Source organism: Phocoena phocoena, chromosome 9 (assembly GCF_963924675.1).
Source record: "Phocoena phocoena chromosome 9, mPhoPho1.1, whole genome shotgun sequence".
In the NCBI taxonomy this organism is placed as follows: Eukaryota; Metazoa; Chordata; class Mammalia; order Artiodactyla; family Phocoenidae; genus Phocoena; species Phocoena phocoena.
The window spans coordinates 50,046,524-50,057,694 of record NC_089227.1 but is presented as its reverse complement, the minus strand read 5'-3'; positions in this window follow the sequence as shown (position 1 = coordinate 50,057,694).

Sequence of the window (11,171 nt, the reverse complement as noted above, 5' to 3'; positions counted from 1 at the left end):
TAAGCAATTTGCTCCCTTGAAAACTGCTACTTAAAATTGTTCCTATTCTCTTTCCAGGGTTTCACACCCCAAATCCTGGCACAGGAGGTGTAAAACACAGATAATAGACGTCACATCAATGGAAAGGGTGAGGTGAGGCCAGAGCTGTTCCTACAAAATTGTGAACTGGGAGATCTTTGTCTTTGGAATCCCTGGTCCTTTTCTGTAGGAAACTCCCTTTATAACTCTCCTTCCTCTGGGCTTCCAGTCTCAGCCTTCTTTCTTCTTTCACTGTCTCAGCCTTCTTTCCTCTCTTTTTAGTCTAACACTAGAGTATTGGTGTCTGAGGGTTGTGTGTTTTATCGTGTTTTGTGTCAATCCCTCACATTTTCTCTGATGGAAAGACAAGGAATAGCCTCACTGTGAACTATATGCTGCCCCATATTCAAGGCCATTTTCTGCTGAGCCCAGAGGCAGCCCCAGAAACCTCAGCCTTGCCAGCTGATCAGAGTTGGCACATGTCCTGAACTTCAGTTGCTGTCCTTCGCCTGGGCCTTAAGCCGAAGAGCCATCCTGGTGACACTGGGGTATTACAGAACTAGTGAAGGAAGTGTTTGGAGACTCCGGATCTAGGGACTCTCCTATAAAATAGGCCACCCGTTTCATCTGTGTTTTGTTTTCGTTTTTTTAACTCTCATGAACTATTTTTGCAAAGGAGATATAGAGAACAATGAATTTATATTAAAAAAAAATATTTAGGAACTTCGCTGGTGGCGCAGTGGTTGAGGGTCCACCTGCCAATGCAGGGGACACGCCACAATTACTGAGCCTGTGCTCTAGAGCCCACCAGCCACAACTACTGAGCCTGTGTGTCACAACTGAAGCCCACGTGCCTAGAGCCCGTGCCCCGCAACAAAGAGAGACCACCACAATGAGAAGCCCGCGTACAACAGTGAAGAGTGGCCCCTGCTCAGCACAACTAGAGAAAGCCCACGAGCAGCAACGAAGACCCAACGCAGCCAAAAATAAATAAATATAAGGATTAACTAATACAAAATTGACAATATATATTACTAAGTTAATAATAACATAGAAATCTTACACTTCAGCTTTTCTTCAAAAGTCCCTCAAAGAAACACTGATAATCCTTTAACACACTCTTACATTTATGTAGTTATGTCTTTGTCAAATGCAAAAAATACTGAAAGAAAAAGAACGTGTAAGTGTATAGTAATTTATAGCTATTTTATAATGCAAGAGTATTATGAAGAGATTAAAAAAATCTTTCCTCCCAAAATGAGGGGGAAAAAAGTTTTTTTTTTTTTTTTTTTTTTTTTGCGGCACGCGGGCCTCTCACTGTTGTGGCCTCTCCCGTTGAGGAGCACAGGCTCCGGACGCGCAGGCTCAGCGGCCATGGCTCACGGGCCCAACCTCTCCGCGGCATGTGGGATCTTCCTGGTCCTGGGCACGAACCCGTGTCCTCTGCATCGGCAGGCGGACTCTCGTAAATAATTTACATGTCTACACAGCATATGACTCCAAAGACAATTGAAAGCACAAGCTTATCTTTTTAAAAAAATCAATACTGCTAGCTTATTTAGGTCATTACTGGTTCTTTCTCAAAGTGGTATAGCTATGAAATATGAAATTCTGAGTGAGTTTATATTAAAAACCATCCTCACAATCAAATCAAATTTACTGTTTTAAATTGGTAGCACTACCAGAATCATCTTTCTAATTCTGGTATTAACATATATATATAAATAAATATATACATATTTGTCATCTCAGCTTGGCCCATTTCAGTCTCCATGACTTCTTACCCCTATTCATTAGCATATCATCAGTCATTCCAAATATGCTGTGCAGGATGGCTCGAAATGTGTTATGATCTAGTCCAGTGTTATCAAGTCTTACAACAGCTCTTTCCACCACGCTGTGAAAAATTCTTATGAGACACTCTACTTCACTTTTTTTTACTGTAAAATGAAAATACAAATAAATACAACTTAGATTTAACCACTGAGTTCTCCAACCCAATTAAATATATTTTACTAAGCAGCTATTTTGTTCCTATGATTCTAGATGCTCTAGTGATTTTAAAAAGTGTGACAGGGACTTCCTTGGTGGTGCAGTGGTTAAGAATCCGCCTGCCAATGCAGGGGACACGGGTTCGATCCCTGCTCTGGAAAGATCCCACATGCCGCGGAGCAACTAAGCCGTGCGCCACAACTACTGAAGCCCGCGCACCTAGAGCTCGTGCTCCGCAACAAGAGAAGCCACTGCGATGAGAAGCCCGCGCACCGCAACGGAGTAGCCCCTGCTCACCACAGCTAGAGAAACCCTGCGCAGCACTGAAGACCCAACACAGCCAAAAAAAAAAAAAAAAGTATGACATGGACTTGCTACTTAAGAGCTCACACAATCAAGACAGGCTTTACTTAGAACTCTAATAAGACAGTATATAAATAATAAATTATGTGGTATAACACTCACCACTATAGACATATAAAGAGGAATCAGTATGGGAAAGAAGAGTTGTGCTTTTTTCATGGGAGTAGACTTCGAAATGGGCCTTGAAGAATGTATAGTATTTATACAGGAAGGAATGTATTGAAGGTGGTAAAGAAGTGGGGACTTCCAGGAAGAGGAATAACATGAGTAAAGAGGAAGAATTGGGGTTGAGGTAGAACATGTTTTATTGGGAGCACAGCAAGTAGGGAAGAAGTGAAAAGCAAGATTGAAGAGGACAGGCTGATGGTAGAGGGCCTTGAATACCTAGTCAGAGGATTAACATTTATTTTACTGGAGCAGGGTTTCTCATGGTGTCACCTTTGGACCCTCTGCGTCAAAATCATCCCCCCTCAGGGCTTGTTAAATACTTGTTAAATATGCAGATTATCAGGCCTTGCCCCAGACCTCCTAAATCAGAATTGCTAACAGTGGGCCTAGGGGTTAGCTTTGAAACAAGAGCTCAGCGGATTCTTCTATGCTCTAAGGGCTGAGGAGTGGTTTAAGAAACACATCTGGTGAAGTTGTATTGAAGGGGAAAACTGGAAGCATAGAAGCCAGGCTTGGAGTGATAGGGCTTTGGCTAGGGAGGTGGAAATGAAGTCAGAAAGCAGGTAGGGAGCCTGAGATGCTGCTTAAGCAGCACACAGTGATTCTAATGCACTGTCAGGACTGAAAACTAAGGGATTAGGCTTCGTGGCTTGGCTAGACTTAAGTATCTGGGTTCCACTTCCATTTCTTATCCTATATAGCAGACTTAGGACAATTCAGCTTGTTTATGCCTCAAGTCCTCAACTATAAAATTTGGGTATTATACTAGATGATCTCTGTGATTCCTTCAGGTTCTAAAAGTCTGATCCTATGAATTAAAGATTATTTGAGAGAACTAAAAGAGTTAGGAGGGAAAGCTGGTTATTACTATTTTTTTCTCTTCCTTTTCCTCCCTCCCTTTTTTTTTGGCGGGGCGGGGGACGTGGGGGCAAAGACATATTTTTAGATTTTTTTCTTTGAGATGATTTCAAGTTACCCATCCGAAACCAATGAGAACCCCTAGCAAATATGCAGTTTACATTAGGGTTTCTAATATGGTCAGAGAATTACTTGACTCTTCGGGTAATGTTTGATAAATCTATAGAATAAGCGATTACAAAGGTACCTAGTAATATTATTTTATGAACTGAATTAGATTCTCAGGCTTCACACATAGCTCCAAATTTGACATAAAGGTAATTTTTATCCATCGAATAAGCATTTATTAAGGGCCTGCCATGAACCAGGCAATGAATACACCATGGTTGCTGCCCTCAAAGTTATTACACTTTGGTCAAGAGATAAAAGTGCAATGAAGTATCACAAACACTAGGCTTGATGGTGTTTGGTAGTGACCCAAAGAAAGGCATCATCAACAGGGGGGAGGCGATAAGAGATTAAGAAGGGGCTCCAGGAAGAGGTGTCACTTGAGCTAAAGCCATCAAAGGAGTAAGCATTTGCTAGAGGAGGCAGCTTGAAGGCAGGGAGGCATGTTCGGAGAGCCACAAAGTTTGGTGTGGCCAGGTGGCAGAATTGTTTGACTTTACGAGGGGCTTACTGAAAAATTTTGGCTGGCAAGTTAACAGGATCAGATTTGCATTTAAGGAAGATCACTTTGGCAGTAGATTCTTGAAACTACCTTACGAATGGCAAATCCAGATGTGACAGGTTGTATTTTCCCAAAGACGATTTTAACGATCTATCCCATCTCATATGCTCTTCTTACAATAGACTTTTGATACCCCTCCTTTAGAAAGATGGGGTTTGTGTCTCCTTCACTTGAAACTAGGAGAATTTTTGACTATTTTAACCAAGAGTATGGTGGAAATAAAGCAATGTGACTTTTCAAGACTTGGTCATAGAAGGGGGTGCTCTGAGGACAAAAACTTGGAAAGTGTTTTTTTTTCTTTTATGGAATATGAAGAAAAAAGACCTCAGGTGTGGACACATTGCATGGAGTGCATAGTATATTAATGCTTTCCTGAAACTAGCCTTGCTCAACTCTGATGGAGAATCAACATCTGAGTGCAACAGCATTGTGAAAATGGATCCCCAAAGAAAGCGAGGTTTCAGAGTCAGCAGCTGCTCTGGGTTAAATACTTGACAAGTCATCAAACAAAACAATCAAGGATTTTAGACATAATCTGCAGAAGCCAGTAAATTTTTCTGAGTTTTATCCATACAGCTGACATTTCATTATATCTAAAGACCTTACACATGTGGTCAAGGAACCACTGTAAATGATACTTGAGAATTTGTGGGTAATGAGAATGGTGTTGATATGTTAGAGATTGGCCCGTGTTATTTATTAAACTTTTTAGCTTGGAATAATTTTAATTTACGTAAGAGATGCAATAGTAGGGTTCTCCACTGTTTTTCCCTGTTAACATCTTATGTTAACACCACAACCATGGTGCATTTGTCAAAACTAAAACACTGGGCTTCCCTGGTGGCGCAGTGGTTAAGAATCCGTCTGCCAATGCAGGGGACATGGGTTCGAGCCCTGGTCTGGGAAGATCCCACATGCCGCGGAGCAACTAAGCCCATGCACCACAACTACTGAGCCTGCACTCTAGAGCCCGTGAGCCCCAACTACTGAGCCCTCGTGCCACAACTACTGAAGCCCGTGCGCCTAGAGCCAGTGCTCTGCAACAAGAGAAGCCACCGCAATGAGAAGCCCGTGCACACTGCAACGAAGAGTAGCCCCCGCTCACCGCACCTAGAGAAAGCCTGTGCGGAGCAACGAAGACCCAACACAGCCAAAAATAAGTTAAAAACAAAACAAAACAAAAAAAACTAAAACACTAACGTTGGCACATTATTATTAACTAAATTACAGATTTTACCAGTTTTTCCACTAATGTCCTTTTTTTTGTTCTAGGATCCTATCCAGGATCCATTTGGTTGTCATGTCTCCACCAACCTGTGAGTTTTCAGTCTTAATCCTTTTTATGACCTTGACATTTTTTATTTTGCGTACGTTCAATTTAGGTTTGCCTAACGTTTTCCTCATTAGACTGTGTTTTGGTAAAGAATACTACAAGTGCTGTTCTTGTCATGTATCAGGAGATACACGGTATTATCAATAACATGACCAATCACTGCTGATAACCTCGATCACTCGGTTAAGTGAGTCTACAGGTTTCTCCACTGAATCTATTGATACTACTTTCCCTTTCCATCACCTATTCTTTAGAAGCCAGTCTCTCAAGGTAAAGGGAATTAAGTTCCACTTCTTAGGAAAGTATTTATACTATTAATTTATTCTAAGGAAGATTTGTCTCTTTTCCATTTATTTATTCAATTCTTTCAGTATGCAGTCACATATATTTATTTTAGACCAATACTGTGCTACTAATTTTGCTGCCCAAATTGTTTCAGCTTTGGCCATTGGGATTTTTCAAGTTGACTCCTCTTTCACATACCGTCATCCTTTTGCTTTTGCAACACTGCCTTGCTTTCTGGCACTACTTGCCAGGCTCATCTTGTATTATCCCTGCGTGAGATAACAGGAAAAAAAAAAAATAGGTCTCTGCCCTTGGTTCCCGGCACAAAGCTCCTAAATCCCTTAGCCATTTCCTTGTTGATAGCAACGTCTTTTGTTCTAATGAGGTGACTGTTGGTTGTTCCTGGACGGGAGCTGGTCACCAGAAAAACCAAGCTATGTTCAAAAGCTTGGAACTTTTAGTCCTGCCCCCACCCCTTCTCCAGAGGGGGGCTGGAAATTGAGTTAATGATCTATCATGCCTATGTGATAAAGCTTCCATCAAAATCCCCAAAGAATGGGGTTCGGGGAGCTTCTGGGTTGGTGACCACACAAAGGTGCCTGGAGAGAGCCTGGAAACTACACCCCTTACCACATACCTTGCCCTATGCATCTCTTCCATCTGGCTATTCCCAATTATATCCTTTTACAATAAACTGGTAATCTAGAGAGTAAACTGCTTTCCTGAGTTCCGTAAGCTGCTCCAGCAAACTAACTGAACACAAGGAGGGGGTCGTGGGAACATCTGATTGATAGCCAGTTGGTCAGAAGCACAGGTAACAACCTGGACTTGTGATTGGCATCTGGTGAGAAGCAGTCTTGTAGGACTGAACTCTTAACCGGTAGAACCTGACACTCTCCAGGTAGTGTCAGAATTGAGTTAAATTGTAGGGACACCCAGCTGATGTCACAGAGAATTGTTTGCTGGGAGAAACACCCACACAGTTGGAGAACTGTGAGTATGGTAGTAGTGTTAAAGCAGGAGTAGTGTAGGTTTTTCCTTTATGCTCTGTTCAGCTATTTTTTCAAGGAAATCTGGTTCTTTTATTAGTTTGGTATTTAGAAACCAAGGTCTAGTCACTGGGTATGCTAATCACTATTGGGGTGCTAATATTTCTAAGCCTGTTTAGTAGACATAGCTAGGAAATATGTACGTACACTAACCTACGTATGCACACATCGTGGCCCATGTTAGGTCTCACAAATACAGAAAAAGCCAAATACTGGACTAATGGGCCCTTAGGTGGTCCTGGGCTGAGTCCTAAAGGAGATGATCAGTTGTATTAAAAACTCATGAGTGCTCAGAAAAGACAGGCTCATGAATTCACAAGGTCAAATCATACTACATTTAACTATTTCCTCTACTTGATAAGAATGGATCAGAGAAATGCAGTTCACAAAATACTTGGGATTTTAGCAAAATCTCTTATTCTTATGTTAATATCTATTCAGTAACCAGTAGTGCCTAGTACAGTGGAAGGCTCTCGACACATGTTTGCTAAATAAATGATAAGCAATCACTTGTAAACTGGAGAAGTTAAGGAATACGCTGGATGAGAGTCAAGCTCCAGAGTAACACTGAGAAGCCAAAATGATCAGTTGAATCAAACCACACGAAATTACTAGGAATAATTTTAAAGTTCTTCGCTTATCTTTAAAAAAGTTCGTTAATGTACCTAAGTATAAAAATGACAATCTGTGTGAAAAAGACTGGGTCAATTCCCAACTCACCATCAGTCAAACTGGGACTGACATTTGGCTGGCAGAACTGAAGTTTCAAGTGGAAAAGACAATTCTGATCAGGACCCTCAAACTTCAGTGTCTAAGAACACACAGAGCTAACAATCTGGACGCCTGGCCCCACTTCCAGAGATTATTTTTTACTATACTAAGGGTGGTACTCCAGGATCTACATCTTCAGTATAAACCTTTAGGTGATTCTGATGGTGGAAATATTCCTACCATACTACAAATAAGAGGTATGTGGCCAGTGTCAACTACAGAATTTGTGGGGCCAATGCAAAATGAAAATGCAGGCCCCTTATTTAAAAAATTAAAGTCAGTGTTAGCAGAGCATTAAACTAAGCATGGGGCCCTATGAGAACACATAGGTTACACACACCATGAAGCCATGTACTATACCCTGAGGTAATTATCTGCCTCTCCCACCAGATTAGGGCTATTATTTGGAACAGGAAATAGATTTATTTGCATGACTCCAGAGCAGCATTGTCTAACAGAACTTTCCGAGATGATGGAAATATTCTCTGTCTGTGCTGTCCAATTTGGTAGTCACAACCCACATGTGGCTGCTAAGCCCTGAAAAATGGTTTGTGTGACCAAAACTGGATTTTAAGTTCTACCTAATTTTAATTTACATTTGAATAGTCAAATGTAGCTACTGGACTGAGGATAAACCGGCTGAGGATCTGAGAGTAGAGTATGCAATGGTAGTGGCTTGGACTGAAAGAGGCCATGTGGCACATGAGGGACTAACAAGAAGCTCTAAAGCAAAGCCCAGGAAAAATCACGTCAACTTTCTGCCGCATAGAGCAATTATTAGAACTTTGTACACCAAGAGAAATACAGACAGTCCCTTCTTGAGAAGGTCAAGGCAGCACTAGCTTTTTAGTCCTTCCCTCTCCTACCCATTAATAACCAAATTCTAGTCATGAGAGGACCAGTGTCTATCCTGGTCTCAACTAGAAGGACTCAAGAACTAAAGTGATTTGGACAAATTTTAATAGTCCCCTTACTATGGGAAAACACTGTACAGAAAGACCATGAGGGACTATAATGCTGATCAATAGGATTAATTTGAAAAATAAACACTGAGTGCAGACTCTGCATCAGACTAGCTTGGCCTCAACAAGAAAAGTCCACTGTTAGCTTTACACAAACAATCTAAGACGAGGTTTCCTCACCTGAAAACATGGATAACATCCCCTACCTCACTGGGTTTGTTTTGAGAATAAAGATGATGAACATAAACCATTTTGCACTGTCTTGCCAATGAAGAGCTCAATAAACATCAGCTGTTAGAAATCTAGTAATCTGGCTATACTGGTCAATAGCTATGTTTCAGTATTTAGGGCCTGAACTTTCAACAATAACTTAAGAATCAGTTAAGTGTCAAAAACTTTGGAAAAAGAAAGGAATGCAACTTATTCCTTTTTTCAAACAGCTATAAGTTATCTTCTTTGTAGAAGACTACAAGGGATATGGGTCTCATCAAGTATTACATACTCATATCTACAGACTATTTCAGAAACTGCTTTCAAATAACAAATAACGGTATTAAACACACATATGGGTAGCAGACACTGCTAAAAATAATTTCATTAGGATGGGGAGAGGAGTCAGATTTTTAAAGCATGCAAAATTTCCTTTTGAATGTTATAAAACTCAGGCTGTTAAGAAAATAGCACATGACAGCAGGCATTTCTTACTATATTCAATATTGGCTAAATCTGCCGGATGGATTTTAAAGGGTAGTATGACAGCACGATGGGAAAACAAGGCCCAGAAGTGCTTGAGGAGCTTAGATCATTTAAAATCCAACTGAGAAAAGAAAAAACTGAATTATGCCCACAATGAGATTCTCAGACAAGGTGGTGACTATCCTGCCAAGGTCACACAATGGAAAATGGAAGCACCCAATAATGAGGCTGTAAAGCCGGCTGAAATAAAAGTAATTTCCTTAAAGTATAAAAACAAATTCTTAGAATTATCAGTCAGGATTGCTTGTGGCCAGGCTTGAGAAACAAAGATTCACAAGATTACTTTTTAAGGTCTGGCAGGGCAAGGATTCCTAAAAAAATCTGTTAAATTAGCTTTGCTTTAATAAACACTTGCCATGTGCAAAAGCACCATATTTCTTCAACATTTGAACTATCTTATGTACCTCTATCAATACTGTGAAGTAGAGCAATCAACTGCCTCTATGGCTTTTGTGCCAGAGAACTCAGGGAAGTTGCCTAAGTACACCTTTATACTTTGGAATCTCTGGTTAAATTTCAGACCATTAATAAAATCAGTACTTGGTTGGCTGATAATCCTTTAGCGTTTATGATGTCATGTAAATTCTCATGCTAGTCTTCCCACGTATGCAGTATATTTTAGGACATCTGATGATTAAAATATTTTCAGTGTAAGTGCAGGGGTAATCATTCACTTGCTAACTATTTTTTTTAAATGGCCAAAATATTAGATAGAAAATAGAGCAACTCTACTTCTGGGGTTACAAAGCACTTGTTAAGGTCCAACTAGTATGTCTACCAACATTTCTATTTGATTGAATATGTTCAGGCAGTGCTGGATATGTGGTCAGTACTTACAGCTCTTGACAGTATTACAGATGGAATCCACCAGTTTCTTCAGAACCTTCTGGTCCATGTCAAGTGTGGCTTCAACACAATGCAGACTTCTCAGATAGCCTAATTCCAAGCCTGGGTGTCCTGGGTTGCCACTGATTCCACAGTGCACCACTCCATACCCAGCACAGAACATGACCATGGCAACATTCCAGCAACCAAACACAGAAGGTTCTCAAGTAATTGGAAAAATATGCAACAATGATTGTTACCACTCAGTATAAATGCAGTGATTTCATTAATGATGTGATCTGAAATATTACAGCAATTCCAACATTTATCTCTTCTTTGGGGCTAAACACCATTTAAAGTGGTATTTGATATTATTACCACTTATACTTCTTGAGCACAAATTCTAGAGTTGAAAATGTTTACGGATGAACACATAATAACTAAGTAAGACTATAAAGACCTGATTCTTTAAGTAGAAATAAAATAACTTCTCAGGCTACGAAGAGCTCCTTCAAAGGTTATAACCTCCTTTGAAAACTAACCAAGCACCTTCTCATAATAAGCAAACAAAGGCCTCAATCTGGGAGTTTCTAGAGAAATGTAAAACCCCTCACGTTTACCCCTCCAACTTATCTGACTGACTGGTTAGGAAAACATGGTATGATTATGCCAAAGCTGGGCAAGATGGCAACTGTTCTCATGTCCATTGTCAAATCCTGGTATAAAGAACAAACATCTTCTTGTGTATGTCTGCTGGCCTTCACTGTGGCAAGGCAAAAAAAAAGCACAAAAATGATTTTTAGAATTTAGGACACTGTATTCTTACTAAATTTTAAATAACACATAAAAACAAATTTTAAAATAAGGCAAATATAACTGGGGGAAAAAAAAATTTTCCCCAAACGTTTAAGGAGATACCAAACGTTCATAGATTTTAAGTTGAAAACTGACAATTTTTAATAACTGTTCTTAGTGGCTAGTCTATTGTTCTCTGTAAAATTAAAGAAAATTAGGCAATAGGCTTTTAACACATCTTGACTGGAGGAATACGAATCTATACT